At 45.5% G+C, this 12305-nt stretch overlaps 1 long non-coding RNA gene across 2 annotated transcripts in view; it reads right to left on the bottom strand.

Moving 5' to 3' along the window:
• LOC117348655 overlaps positions 1–4558 on the bottom strand; it is a 62804-nt gene extending 58246 nt beyond the window's left edge. The window contains exons 1-2 of one of the 2 annotated variants that reach the window (XR_004537024.1): positions 4420–4558; positions 2310–2427 (exon numbers count right to left, since the gene is read on the bottom strand). This is a non-coding gene — a long non-coding RNA (uncharacterized LOC117348655). Of the gene's footprint in view, positions 1–2309; positions 2428–4156; positions 4277–4419 lie in introns of those variants that run through there. The other variant, XR_004537023.1, reaches the window with a different exon arrangement.
• Between the last annotated feature and the right edge of the window lie 7747 nt (positions 4559–12305).

Raw genomic sequence — 12305 nt, 5'->3', positions numbered from 1 at the left:
CAGCCAGAATATCAGCTTTGTGTTCAGCCAAACAGGCCCAGGTTTCGCACTGAATAAAGTATTTTATAATTTTTCACTATTCTGTTTACTTAATATTTCATAATAAAGTAATTATAAAATACTTTCTTTGTGTCTATTTGATTCCTATTCAAGAGAATTACTTTATATATAGTCAATATAGGCACAGAGTTAAATTTTTTAACATTTTCTAATGGTGGTGTGCCTCGTGATTTTTTTCATGAAACAAGTGTGCCTTTGCCCAAAAAAGGTTGAAAAACACTGGTCTATACAATAAAAGGTGAGTGCCCTTTATAGAATGACAGCATTGAATATTTGTGTGTCCATTTGGAGCACCATTTAAAGAATTCCCCCTTGTTCGTTGGCATCGTACTACTAATAATAATCATTTTAGAGCACTAGTAGACATACAGAGCACTGGACATCAAAACACAGAAGAAACAGTCCCTGCTCAAAAGAGCTTATGATCTAGTCAAGACAAACAAACTGGACAAGAAGGTGCTTCAATACACAGTGCTCAGGTGGGGGAATTACAGAGAGAATAATATGACAGATATTGGTGCTTAGAAGGCGGCTTGGAGTTTGGAATTTAAAGTATCTTCAAAGAAGTGGGCTTTGAGTCTGGATTTGAAAACTGCCCAAGACTGAGCCTGACATTCTGAGTCAGGCAGATTGTTCCACGCATACAGTGCAGCAGAGAAGGGATGGAGTCTGGAGATGGCTGTAGAGGAGAAGGGTACAGATAAGAGAGATTTACCCAACGAGCAGAGTGCCTGGGCAGAAAGAGGAGTTTGAATTGTATGTAGAAATGGATAGGGAGTCAATGAAGTGACTTGAGGAGAGGGGTAATGTGGGCTTAGTGACTGACGTAATATGAGGCATACAGTAGAAGTCTGCCCATGCACCTCCCATGTTTATGTCTACTTTGGAATTATATGCTTTAGGACAGGGGTGCCCAAAAGGTCAATTGCGATGGACCAGTAGATCGCAAGGGCAACGCAATCTCATGATCAACTCGCGTTGTCTTTGTATGCTCCCCGCTTTCCCGATGTGCAAAAGCCAGGCCTGCCCCCCCCCCCCTACCACCATGACGTCAATTCTGACATCGGAGAGGAAGTTCCGGGCCAGCCAATCGGTGCCTGGCTGGCCAGGAACTTCCTCTCTGACGCCAGAATTGGCGATGGGGGGAGGGAACGCTTGTGCAATGGATGCACAGGCCTGGCTTTTACTCGTCAGGGAAGCAGAGAGAATTTGGTGGCGGTGGCAGTTTGGGAGGGGGCAGGGAGAGAGAAAGAAAGACAGTGGATTGGGGAGGGGACAGGGAGAGTGAAAGACACAGAGCTTCATGCTTCCTGAAATTAAACAAGTTGCTGTTCCTACATTGACCAACTAACAGTGCTGCCTTCTCTGTAGACAGACAAGAGAGAAAGAAAAGCAAACAGAAAGAAAGGAGGGGCAGGGAGAGAGAAAGAAAGAAGGGACAGAGAGAGAAAGAAAGGGAAGGTGGCAGAGAGAGAGGAAGAAAAAGTCAGGGGAGGGAATGGAGTGTGTCGGGTGGCAGGGGGCAGGTAGGGAGAGAGGAAGGAAAAGTTGGACTCATGGAGGGACAGAGAGAGATGTTGGTTGGAATGAGGTCTGTAGGAGAGGAAGCATGCAGGAGGAAGAAAGATTGAATGCACAGTCAGAAGAAGAAAGTGCAACCAAAGACTCGTGAAATCACCAGACAACAAAGATAGGAAAAATGATTTTATTTTCAATTTAGTGATCAAAATGTGTCCATTATGACAATTTTATATCTGCTGTCTATCTTTTGCACTATGGCTCCCTTTTACTAAATTGCAATAGTGGATTTTAGCGCAGGGAACCTATGAGCGTTGAGAGCAGCACAGGCCATTCAGCACAGCTCCCTGCGCTAAAAAAAACGCTATTGTGGTTTAGTAAAAGGGGAGGGGGTATATTTGTCTTTTTTTGTATAGTTGTTACTGAGGTGACATTGCATACTTTAAAGTCATCTGCCTTGACCCCTTTGAAACCCCCTCCCCCTCGAATATAAATTATAAGTAACATTTTCTCTGTGTACAGTGTGCTTTTTAAATTTTTATTGTTGGTAGATCATTTTGACTTGGTTAAAAGAAGCTCGCAAGCCCAAAAAGTGTGGGCACCCCTGCTGTAGGACTTGGTGCTAATTTATAGAATAGCACCTGATGCACTTATGCATGAAAACACCAATTAAAGCCACCTTCGATGCACATAAGTGGTGCAAAGCTCAAGGCACAAGTTTGTAGAATTACCTCAATCTCTATGAAGTCCCTAAAGAAGGCATTCTTCCCAGTTGCTCTTTATTTTTATATTTACATAATCAGAAGTGAATTCCAAAAGTCTGCGTCTGACAGAGAAAGGTAATCACAGCTGAAAAAAAAAAAGAAACAGTTAAGAGAGAAGAGATTGGCACATTCTACAGTTTAAGGTTGAATAATGCATCACTCACATTTATAGGATCTCACAGGGGCGGGGCATAACGACAGAGAAAGAAGCTACTATTTTGAGATCCCTTAAATCAGGGGTGTCAAAGTCCCTCCTCGAGGGCCACAATCCAATCGGGTTTTCAGGATTTCCCCAATGAATATGCATGAGATCTATCTGCATGCATTGCTTTCATTGTATGCTAATAGACCGTATGCATATTCACTGAGGAAATCCTGAAAACCCGACTGCAGCTCTCGAGGAGGGACTTTGATACCCTTGCCTTAAATAGTCCTATCATCAGTATGCTTATGTGCACAGACAGTAAAAAAATGTCAGGTACTGGGATAATTAGGGATCAGCAACTAGAGCAGGGATGGGCACCTCTGGTCCTTGAGGGCTGGAATCCAGTTGGGTTTTCAGTATTTCCCCAATGAAAATGCATTGAAAGCGGTGCATGCAAATAAATCTCTTGCATATTCATTGGGGAAATCCTGAAACCCTAACTGGATTCCAGCCCTCGAGAACTGGAGTTGCCCACCCCTGAACTTGAGTGTACTGTTGGAATAATGTCTGGCTGACGGATTGTGGGGAGAGCATATGATTGACAGCAGTATGCAGATATGAGACAATTTAGCAGCGAGCCAGGTGGAAACGCTAACTTATTCCCACATTGTTAAAAGCATTCAGGAGAGAACAACTTATTGGACATAAAGGAGTCCTTTTACTAAGATGTGGTGAAATCTGGGCATAGCATGTTCATATTGTGACCGGGCGTGGCCGATTGGACTTGTCCATGGGCCAATACCCTAATTCACACAGACCACGATTGGGAAGGACTGCAATAAAGTTCTAAAAATAGTGCAAAACACTTGCCACAAATCTTTATTTCACCCCAGACTTGGTGCATTTAACTCAAGTTAGTAGCAATTCAAATGTAAGTTCAAAAAATACAAGCAAACAATAGTCCTTGCACAAAATACAAACAAAACCAATCTATTTGTTTCCTTTATTTGGCTTGTTGCCATCCACTGGCTTCTATGTCAGCCTTTTTAATGGTCTTCTCTGAGGCTCTCCTGCCAAATGGGGCTAGGCCCTTCCCGGCCCAACCACTGTTTTCGACCAGATTCTGCTATGACTTCTTGTCAGTCCTTTTGCTGGGGAAAATCCACCTTGGGGTTTTATTAACCAAAATACCCCCAGAGGTGTTGGGATCTGTACTGGCCCTGTAGATTTTGGTATAAACCCCCCCCAACAAAAATCCCACTAGATTTTGAATAAAGAGTTCTTCAGTGTCGTTTGACCAGCAGTGCCTTAGGTAACCAAATTTCATGCACTGCCCCAAACAGTATCACAGAAAAACAAACTCAGTCCTGCTTGGATTTAGGCTGTGCAAGTGCCATGCAACAAAGGGGCAAAAAAAAAAAAAAACCTTCTTTCAGCCAGAGGCTTTAAATAATACTGCCCGTCTAGTCTGGAATCATTCACCAACAATTTCCTCTTGATAAACTCCAAACTTTTTCTACTGTTCCTTAGCTCCACTCCATTAAATCAGGGTCAGCAGCATACAAAAAATCCTTACTAATTTCTGCCATACTGTGAGTTCATTCATTTCTATATAATTTTCATTTCTGTAGGAGTCCTCAACAAAACCTTCCCAATCCTAAGGTCCTACCTGCATTTCTGGTTCCCTTCTCTCTCCCTGCTGGGTTCCTCCTGTGTGGCTGCCTGCAACTAGGAACCCCACCCATTTCTCTCTCAGTGGCTAACTGCCTGTGCTGGAGTACAGGTGTGCTCTTAGTTCTGGCTAATTCTGAGCTCAGGTGTTTGTTGAGCTGGCTCAAAACCAGTTCTGGATTTGCTAGGCAATGGAACAATTCCAGTCCTGGCTTTAGGAATTCTCTGCCCTCGGCCTGATAGGATTTGTAGTCCTGTTACCTTGCTTTTCACTTGCTGCTTAGAAAAAGGTAAACAGGCAGGAGGAGTCTCTACCTCCTTTTGTGTATAAGGCTCTGGTGCACTTCTGTTTCCTGGCAGAGAAGGTCTGGCTCTTTCTCTCTCCCTGCTGAGTTCCTCCAGTGTGCCTGCCTGCAACTAGGAACCCCACCCATTTCTCTCTCAGTGGCTAACTGCCTGTGCTGGAGTACAGGTGTGCTCTTAGTTCTGGCTAATTCTGAGCTCAGGTGCTTGTTGAGCTGGCTCAAAACCAGTTCTGGATTTGCTAGGCCAGGGGTCCCCAAAGTCCCTCCTTGAGGGCCAAATCCAGTCGGGTTTTCAGGATTTCCCCAATGAATATGCATTGAAAGCAGTGCATGCACATAGATCTCATGCATATTCATTGGGGAAATCCTGAAGACCTGACTGGATTTGGCCCTCAAGGAGGGACTTTGGAGACCCCTGGTGTAAGGGGACAGACTCAAAAAGATCTCAATATATTGTGGTATGCCTGCTAGGAGTGTCCTTAAGGTAGCAGAGCTGGTTGAGGTTGTTAGATACATTCCAGCTTTGAGAAAAACAGAAACTCCTGAAACTGGTGTTTTCTCCAGAAGCACCAGAGGGAGCAAGAGAACAGAAGGGTCTGAAGTGCAATTCACATTGAACTGAAAGCAGTTTTAATTAGGAAGCTGAACTCTTTCACCTGGTGGTTGGGGGGTGGGGCATTTGCCTATTAAATGCTAGCTGCACTGCTAGGAGCAGTGGTTTCAAACTCTTGGCCTGCTAGGTACTATTTGGAGGACCTCAGTATGTTTATCACAGTCACAAAAGTAAAATAAAACAGTTTCTTGATCATATGTCTCTTTAGCTATAAATTATAATATTATTATTAAGACTTAGCCAAAAAGAAAGATTTATAAACTATAAAGAGTTTTACCTCATGCAAAATTGTCATTTCTTTAATAAGACATTAAGTATTTTTTCTGAGGCCCTCCAAGTACCTACAAATCCAAAATGTGGCCCTGCAAAGGGTTTGAGTTTGAGACCAGTGGCTAGGATAGGAAAAGAGAGCGGTCCTGACTGAGGAAGTAGCCAAGCCACATGGCCAGGAAGAAGCCAAGGTTGAGGGTCAGGCAACAGGAGATTTGCCATAAGCCATGGACCTAAGAGAAGCAAATGCAGACCAACAAGCAATAGAGGGCTGTTTGAACTAAGGCAAGTGAGATTATTATGAAATGCTGAGCGTGTTTAAAAGTAGAGTGGTTTTGCCTCTTGCTAGAGACTTTGAGTGTTTGTTTGATTTTTGCAATAAGGAACTCTTTGCTATACAGTATTGTGTGATACCCAAGTTCTAGGAGGAACCATTGAAAGTTTTATTTCTCTTGTGGGTTTTTTTTTTTTCTCTCTGGGATTGTGTAAGAGACTGGCTAGTGCAGAAGCACAGGAGCTGTGGTGATTAACCCAGCACAGCTCTGAAAAGAAGTTGGGTGTTTTTTTTGTTTGTTTTCTTTCCTGCTCTAACTCAGAAATTTATATGTTTGAACTCAGGGTGAGAACGGAACTCTTTTGCAAATATTCTACCTGTGTGCATTTCCTTCCTGCCCTAAAGAACACCTGGAGGGAAGACTCTGAGAGGCACAGAAAAACCCAGGAACTGTTTCCAAACGTTTTGGTTGTTGCAAGTATGAACTGATGCTGGAATTTTCTTTGGATTGGGAGCATACTGACACTGTGAACTGTGTTCTGATTTTTGTCTTTTGAATTGTTCTGTTTGGACTTTCTTTTGAGGCTGGGAAAAGTCAGAAACCTTTTTGAACTGAGTTATAATAAAGCATAGTTCATATTTCAGTTACAGATAGTGCGTGGTATCTTAATGGTTAAACACCAGTACTCAGTAGTCTCCTAAAATTTGTGCTTCCCCTAGAGCAGGGGTCTTAAAGTCCCTACTTGAGGGCCGCAATCCAGTCAGGTTTTCAGGATTTCCCCAATGAATATGCATGAGATCTATGTGCATGCATTGCTTTCAGTGCATATTCATTGAGGAAATCCTGAAAACCCGACTGGATTGCGGCCCTCAAGGAGGAACTTTAAGATCCCTGCCCTAGAGGCACATGCTAACTCCTGTCACACGCCACTCAGACCAGCTGCCGCCGGAGGGTGGATGTGACAATATGTATATTTTGGAGAAAAGGTGGGAGAGGGGAGATGTGCATGAGGTGAGTCTTTCATTTGAAAGGAAGCTCTGAAATGAGAACGCAAGAATTGCCTTACTGGTTCAGACCAATGGTCCAGCAAGGCCAGTAGCCCGTTCTCACGGTGGCCAATGCAGGTCACTAGTACCTGGCCAAAACCCAAAGAGTAGCAACATTCCATGCTACCCATCCAATAGAGCAGGGTTAGGGAACTCCGGTCCTCGAGAGCCGTATTCCAGTCGGGTTTTTAAAATTTCCCCAATGAATATGCATTGAAAGCAGTTCATGCAAATAGATTTCATGCATATTCATTGGGGAAATCCTGAAGACACGACTGGAATACGGCTCTCGAGGACTGGAGTTCCCTACCCCTGCAGTAGAGGCTTCCCCATGTCTTAATAACAGACTATGGACTTTTCCTCCAGGAATTAGTCTAAACCTTTCTTAAAACCAGCTCAGGAGTTATCTAAGTAAATACTTATTTTAATAGAAGGAGTGGTAGATGCATGGAACACTCTCCCAGAAGAGGTAGTGGAGACAGAGACTGTCTGAATTCAAGAAAACCTGGGATCTCTTAGGGCAGGGGCATCAGTCACTCCTCGAGGGCCACAATCCAGTCGGGTTTTCAGGATTTCCCTAATGAATATGCATGAAATCTATTAGCATACAATGAAAGCAGTCCATGCAAATAGATCTCATGCATATTCATTGGGAAATCCTGAAAACCTGACTGGATTGCGGCCCTCGAGGAGGGACTTTGACACTCCTGACATAGGGAGATGAAAAGATAATGGTTACTGCAGATGGGCAGACTGGATGGGCCATTTGGCCTTTATCTGTCATGTTTCTATGTTTCTGGGGGAGTGGACAGCTGGCCCACTGCGTCCAGAAACAACCTACTCTGCCGATTTCCCAAACCAGCAGCAGTAATCTTTCCATTCAGCCATCCATCATGGACCCTCCTGCTTGTCCCTATATCCGTTGATCCCCCCTCCCCCCGGTGTCATTTTCTTGTTCCACCACAGCAGAGTTGGTAACGGCAGGGAAGTGTAGAAAGATTCCACGATGGCTGCATTTAAGTTAACAGCTGCTGCTGCTTGAGAAGTATACAGCAGTGGTGGGAAGGCGAGTAGGCAGGGTAATGGGGAGAAGGAAGAAAGATGGGGGCAGATGCTGGCTGGAAGGGGTGGAGATGATATATGATGGAAGGAGGGGAGAAGCAAAAAAGGTCACATTCTGAATGGGGGAAGAGGCTACAATTAGATAATGGAGGGGGGTGAGGGAAAGAGATGGCAAGCTGTGGGTAGACTCAGTGAAAAGAGCCATTGAGGACTGGATACGAAGAAAATGTCATCTAGACCAGTGTTCTTCAACCGCTGGTCCGTGGACGGTGCTGGTCTGCAGAAATTTCTTGCTGGTCCACAGGACCGGCATGTGCATTGGGCCCGAGATAGTGATCTTCAACCGCCGGTCCATGGTGCGATGGATGCAGCTTTATCTTTGGGCCGAATCCCTCTTCTTGACTGCTGTGGGCAGCGGCTCCTATGCGCCTCCTGCACTTGAACCGGAAGCCTTCTCTCTGACATCACAACGTCAAAGGGAATGCTTCCGGATGAGGCACGGGACGCACGAGGAGCAGCTGCCCACGGCTTTGTGCACTGAGGCAGTGAGGAAGAGGGAGCCGGCCCGAAGATAACACCGGGGGAGGCATAAAACAACCAGGCTGGAGCAGGCACCTAATTGAAGCACAGCATGGAGGGAGACAGCAAAGGTAGGGGGAATGATTTTATTTTTGAATTTAGTGATTGAATTGTGCCAATTTTGAGAATTTACATCTGCTGTCTGTATTTTGCATTGTTCAGGAAGAAATGCATTTGTTTTTATTTCTCTGGAGTTGTACTGCATGCAGAGTCTTGAATCTTAGGGTTTCCTTTGTATATTTTAGTACTTTTAGTTTTTGGTCCCATATTTGCATAGGGGTTATCTGTGTTCTGGTAGGAATGAATGTTGAGAAGCATACAGTCTGCTTTGTGTAGTTTAATTTTGTGGTTAACCATTATGTGTTGTTAATAAGATTATATTGTGTGTATATATGAAAAATGAATGGAAAAAATGGTGTTACAATTAGTACTATTATGGGGGCGGGGTCTGGGGCGGAGATGGGCAAGGTCTGGCCCGCGACTTAGCTCAGTATTCTTCAATCGCCTGTCCGCGGACCGGTGCTGGTCCACAAAATAATTCTTTTATTTCTGCCGGTCCATAGGTGTCAAAATGTTGAAGAACCCTGATCTAGACAGATGGGATGAGGGGAATCTGAGGGATCCCTGTCAACATGGATTCACTAGGGGCAGGTTATGCCAATCCAATCTTATCAGCTTCTTTGACTGGGTGACAGGAAAGCTAGACTCGGGAGAGTCTCTGGACATAGTGTACTTGGATTTCAGTAAGTTTCAAGTTTATTAGGATTTTATATACCGCCTATCTAAGCGGTTTTTACAATCAGGTACTCAAGTATTTTCCCTGTCTGTCCCGGTGGGCTCACAATCTATCTAATGTACCTGGGGCTATGGAGGATTAAGTGACTTGCCCAGGGTCACAAGGAGCAGCATGGGGTTTGAACCCACAACCCCAGGGTGCTGAGGCTGTAGATCCAACCACTGTGCCACACACTCCTTAAAGCGTTTGACAGTGTCCCACACCGTAGACTATTAAACAAGATGAAATCGATGGGGTTAGGTGAGAAACTAACGGCATGGGTCAATGATTGGCTGAGTGGAAGACTACAGAGGGTGGTGGTCAATGGCACCATCTCTAAAACATCGGAGGTGACTAGCGGAGTGCCGCAGGGCTCAGTCCTGGGACCAACCCTTTTTAACATATTCATAAGGGACTTACTTACTTGACCCGAGGGCTTCAGGGAAAAGCAGCGCTGTTTGCCGACGACGCCAAACTGTGTAATATAGTAGGTGAAAGCGATCTCACGGATGGTATGGCGCAGGATCTGATCAAGTTGGAAAACTGGTCCTCAACATGGCAGCTGGGCTTCAACGCAAAAAAGTGTTAGGTGATGCATCTCGGCAGCAGAAATCCATGCAGATCATACACCTTGAATGGAGAAACACTAGCTACGACCTCAGAAGAAAGGGACTTGGGAGTAATCATCAGTGCAGACATGAAGGCTGCCAAACAAGTAGAGAAGGCCTCATCCAAGGCAAGGCGGATGATGGGATGTATCAATAGAAGCTTCGTCAGCCGTAAACCTGAAGTCATAATGCCACTGTACAGAACCATGGTGAGACCTCATCTAGAGTACTGTGTGCAATTCTGGAGGCCACATTACCGTAAAGATGTACTTCGAGCTGAGTCAGTCCAGCGAATGGCCACTAGGATGGTCTCCGGACTCAAGGGTCTCTCATACGAGGAAAGACTGGGCAAGTTGCAGCTCTACTCTCTATAGGAGCGCAGGGAGAGGGGTGACATGATTGAGACATTTAAGTACGTCACAGGTCGCGTCGAGGTGGAAAACGACATATTCTTTCCTAAGGGACCTTCAGTCACAAGGGGGCACCCACTCAAGCTCAGAGGAGGGAGAATTGGTGGTGACACCAGGAAGTATTTCTTTACAGAAAGGGTGGTGGATCACTGGAACAAACTACCGGTGCAGGTGATCAAGGCCACTAGCGTGCTCGACTTTAAGAATAAATGGGACATCCACGTGGGATCTCTACGTGGGTCGAGCAGCACTCTGACTTAATGGGTTGGGACAGTAGAGTGGGCAGACTTGATGGGCTATAGCCCTTTTCTGCCGTCATCTTTCTATGTTTCTATGGATGTAGAAAATAAATTGAGAAGGAAGTTGAGGGAAGAAAAGGAGAGAGGTGCCAACCCCTAGGACAGCCTGTGCGCTGCATCGACCCTTGCAGGAAGGGGAGGGATTCTGTAGATGCAAGCTAGGAACCAAACTCAAGTAATATGTGCAGTATGTTGAAGCAGCAAGAGGCTACACTGATGACATGGCTGCTTACTGCTGCCCACTGTGCACCCATATAGAAGTGCTGCAGACCACTAAGTTTGCAGTTAAGATGGCACAAGTTTGATGATGTAAACCTGCAAAGTCCACGAGGCCTTCCCTGACCCCAAAAATGACTACATGCGAGTACAGCAGTGATGCACACACACGTTTTTCTCAATGGAAATAAAGGTTTATTGACATATTTTCAAAAATACCTGTCTGTTCAAAACATAACAAAGACTTACAAAAATAAAAAAATCCCAAGTGTATTCTAATCACTCCATAAATTGCAGAGTACATACAGAGTACACCCTTCGCTCAGCTCCAGACTCCAAAGTACAGTACTCCCCCGATATTCAAGGAGGTTTCATTCCAGGAACCCCCACGAATTTTGATAAACCGCGAATACGGTTTTTAGGCAGGGGAGACAGGAGAGGGCAGCTGGAACGCCAGCGAATGAAGATAATCACTCGCTGTATGCTACGACCGTCTCTTCCTGTACTAAAGTCGGGCCTCACCAATCAGGAGCTGCGTGTCTTTTTTTGCCCCTGTCCACCAGCCCCATATCCAACATTTATGTTTTTATTACCCCTCTCCAGCTCCATGCCACATCTCTTCCTCCATGCCCTCCACCACCATGTCCAACATTCCTCCCTCTTGCATCCATTGCCATTTGTCCCACTGTTTCCTCTCCACCATTTCTCCCTATCTCTCATTTCTCTCCCATCGCCATGTCCAATAATTCTCCTCTTTCTTCCTTTCCCTATGTACACCATGTCTTTCCCTCTCACTCCCACCCATGCTTAACAATTCTCCTTTTCTATTCCCTTCCCTCACCTCAGCATCTCTTTCCCCCATCCTTCCATCCTATGTCCCAATTTCATGCCTCCTCCCAAGAATGTGTACCTGTGTTCTGGCTGGCTCTAAAACATCCAAGTAGGTCTCCACCTCATTCTTTCCAGCTGCTCTTCTTTCTTCGCAAAGCCACAGGCAGCAGCAGCAGAGTATGACCAGAGGTCATGGTGTAGTCCCAACTATAACATTTCATACCTCTCCTGGCCCCCACTCCATATCCCCTCCGCCCTTCCCTAGCCATGTCTTCTCTTCCTTCTCTGCTTTCCCCTCATGTCCATCTCTCCCTCACTTACTCCCTCTGTCCTTCTCCAAATCCATCTTATTGTCCCTCTCCCGCCCCCCTCTGCCACCTCTCCCTGTCCTCCTTCTACCCCCTCTGCCACCATCAAATCCAGTTTCCCTCTGTTCCTCACACATCTGACATCATTCCCTCCCTCCCTCCCTCATCTGTCCAACTTCTCTCCCTTCCCCCAGTACCATATGCTCCCTCCCTCTCTAGAAAACACCTAGCTACCGGCCTGTGTGCCCGCTAGTGGGCACTCTAACTCCTCTTTACTGCCCGTGAGGTGTGTGACCGGGCCCGTCCCTGAGTAAGTAGGAAACTGCGGCCCGGACCACAAGTAAGATTTTTGATGCGCCTTTTGTATGGCAGTGGAAGGAAGACCCGGATACCGGATTCTTTAGAATAAAGTATCAGGTTTATTACTAACCCAAAGTTCAAAGAAAATACACAGCAGAAGAAAAAAACATAAAACATTCACCTCAGTTGGTTACAGTGCTTAGAGGGCCTCTCCCCCCCTTATACTCTTACAGTCCAGGTTCTAATAAGG

This window comes from Geotrypetes seraphini, chromosome 14, assembly GCF_902459505.1.
Source record: "Geotrypetes seraphini chromosome 14, aGeoSer1.1, whole genome shotgun sequence".
Taxonomy (NCBI): Eukaryota; Metazoa; Chordata; class Amphibia; order Gymnophiona; family Dermophiidae; genus Geotrypetes; species Geotrypetes seraphini.
Note: the sequence above shows the minus strand (reverse complement) of the source record. Positions and strands in the feature narration are given on the sequence as shown.